Genomic DNA, 3,227 nt, shown 5'->3' on the forward strand with positions numbered 1-3,227 from the left:
TGTGGTGCTTTTGTTTTATTCTTTCCATTTTTGGATTAGAAGCTTCTCTCTGAGCTGTAGGTGAAACTCACTCACTCACAGGATCACCATTAGTCATTCTGATGACGCTCTAAATCCAGAATGAGGCAAATTATGGCTAAAAATCTATGTTGAGGTCACAATAACCTTGACCTTTGACCGCCAAAATGGAATCATTTCTTCTTTGAGTCTAAGTGGATGTTTGTGATGAATTTGAAGAAATTCCTTCATGGCGTTCCTGAGATGTTGAGTTTACAAGAATGGGACAACCTGAAAACATCTTGGCTGTTGCCGGTGTGGAGGCATAAAAAGTCAAAGTTCACTTGGAATCACTGGACTTGATAAATAAATGTATAAAAGTACTTGATTGATAAAGTACTCAGAAGTGCAACTTACTTTCCATTTAAATATTTTTTAGGGTGTGATTACAACAGCAATTATGGAAGTAATATTGATGTTGAAGTTAATTTAAAAGCCTGACAGACCTCTAGCTACAAGTTGAGTATCTTAACATCAAAGATTAACTTATTTTTGGGGCTTTTCTGTCTTTATATTGATAGGACAGGAAAAGATAGACATAAAAGGGCGGACAACATAAAGCAAAGGGCCACAGGTTACAATCAAAGAGGCACTTAATGTAACTGTTGTCTTTTTTAGATTTTGGTATAAGAAATAGTCAGCTGTGGCCAAAGATTGCTGCTGGAGGCTGCTTCTTTAGCTCTGGCATCATTACATTATGGTCAAAAGGCAGGCAGCTGCAGCTTGGCATCTGCAGTGGAGTTGTTCTTCTCATTTTTGGCATCCTTGAATAAGTGCCCTGGTCAAACTAACAGCATTACCTCCTATAGAGCCAGTATCCTCAACTTTCTCAACCCCATGCTGTGTCTGTGTCTTTTCTGCACGACATCAGAATTTGTGGAACAATTACACCCTCTGCTGGCGAACTGAAGCAAAGACCAGGACAGGTCTGAGAGACTGAGTTTATGATTGGGGGAGGGGGTGTTTCCAAGCTTATTTCTGTAACTTGGTGCTTTGAAGATTTTACTCTTATTACACATACAGCAGGTGGCAAACATCTCTGACCTGGGGAGGGGAGGGGAGGGTGAGATTTACAGTGAGCAGGAACTGACACTTTTTGGCTGACATTTTTGTTGTTGCATCATAAATCTAAATTACAACATTACTTTTATGCTTCATAGATGCTTTCTACATCTATGGGGTATTAGCTAATTTGTGGCTAATTTGGGACATCTATAAATAATAAACAACTGCAACTCTGTCTGTTGGCTTGCATACTAAAAGCAATACAGCGTTGCATTGGACAAGATAGGGTCACACAGTCTGTTTGTGGGGTCACACGCCAGCTCACAAATCATGCATGTTTTGGTTCAGGGGTGATCTTTCTCTCCACAATAAAATGGGATTAGCTTTATGTGATGTAGTACATATAGACCTAGTCCTGGTATTTTAGAAAAAGCCACCACTAAAACAGATACAATGATCGATTTTTTTCTGAACCAGTTAGTCACCACTGTAGCAGGTTTGATCTAAATATACGGTACCAAACATAAAGGGGCTTTATAAAAGATATCAAGTGTGTGTATTTCTGTGGTTACTCTGTCAGTGTGATTCTCTTGTGATGCTTTCTGTGGTTTTACTGAGAACACGTTCTGAAAAATGACCCATCTGTCAAAGTTCGCGTAGTCCGACACCGAAGTGTCAGTGTTATTTCTTCACTGTAAGAGGAGGAAATATCAGAAACTCTTCTTGTCTGCAGACACTGACAGGAACTGAACTGCTGAAGATGTCACTTTAGACTTCACCTGCTGAGGTTGAAGTGATATGGTTTTATACTTTAAAGCTTAAGACAAATGATCCAACTCCACATAGTGACACACCCTGCATCACCATACACAATGAGTGACTGTTTGTACTGATATTATTATGTCTTCATACAGTATCAGAACAAGATGTTGTAAAACAATGAAGTGGCATGGTACAATAGTTCATGTGTGAATTTTTCTTTAGGGGTTACAAACCATACCAACCTCTGTTCCCATTGAAATGGCACTTTTGCCGTTTTTTGTGTGTTGTTTTGTGTTTAGTATTTGTATTGTCAGCAATGATGATGTGTGTGGTGTTTAATCATGGTAGGATATACTTGAATGCAATATTTGAGTCAAGTGAGATAAAACGTATCTTATTTTTGACTGTTAAAATTTAAATAAATCATAGCTGTTATAATGTGATTTACCTGTTGTTACTACATTTCAAAGTTTGATGTTCGCTGTGCTGATGTATATGCAAAGTTTGAAACCAGAAGGCTGTTTCATCTGCTGAAGAAGTAAAGTACGGACAGAAACAGGTGCAACTTTAATAACTTGATGAATGAAAAATGATGGCAATCATTTACTTTTCACTGAGGACAGTTGTATGTTTTTCTTTCTCTTCACAGGGTGACAACAGCAGCAGCTCAGAGAGATACAGCGTACAGCACTCCAAAGTCACTTTGAAATACAAGCGTTGATTTACTTTGATCTGTTTCACTTTGCTTTGTTATGTACAGTTAATTGATGTAAACATTATATACATCATTATCTGCCAGAGCAGATATTAGAATGGTGTAAATGTTTAATTGAACTTTATTGAATTGTTAGAAACTGAAGTTTGGTCAGAAGATATCATGTGTTGCAATGCTTTAAATGATAAAAACATTATACTCAACTAAAGCTGAAGTCTGGTTTCATATTCATTTAAAAAGCTCTGTATACATAAAACATAAATCATGTTTGTACCTAAAAGGATTTATGAGACCTTAAAGGTCCAGGATTTGTTGGCAGAAATGTAATATAATATTCGTAGATATGTATTCATTTGTGTATAATCACCCAAATAAGTGTTTTAGTAACCTGAGCTGTTTTTATCAGCATTGCAAGTTGCCTTCCATGCAGTCTGCCATGTTGAACCGCCATGTTGCTACAGGGGAACAGAACAGATAAACCAAACACTGGCTCTCTATAGGGCCTTTCATGAGTTTTGTGGCCACCGCAGTTTGTCCTACACACTCCTACACTGTTTTTCTGTGGCCTGTCTTTATGGTTAACTTTTGATGCTACCTGTGGTTTTCCTGCAAACAAGTTCTGCAAAATGAAACTTTAATATGTCAAAGTTTGTAGTCAGTCACTAAAGTGTCTTTATGGACAGTCTCT

Source organism: Dicentrarchus labrax, unplaced genomic scaffold (assembly GCF_905237075.1).
Source record: "Dicentrarchus labrax unplaced genomic scaffold, dlabrax2021, whole genome shotgun sequence".
In the NCBI taxonomy this organism is placed as follows: Eukaryota; Metazoa; Chordata; class Actinopteri; family Moronidae; genus Dicentrarchus; species Dicentrarchus labrax.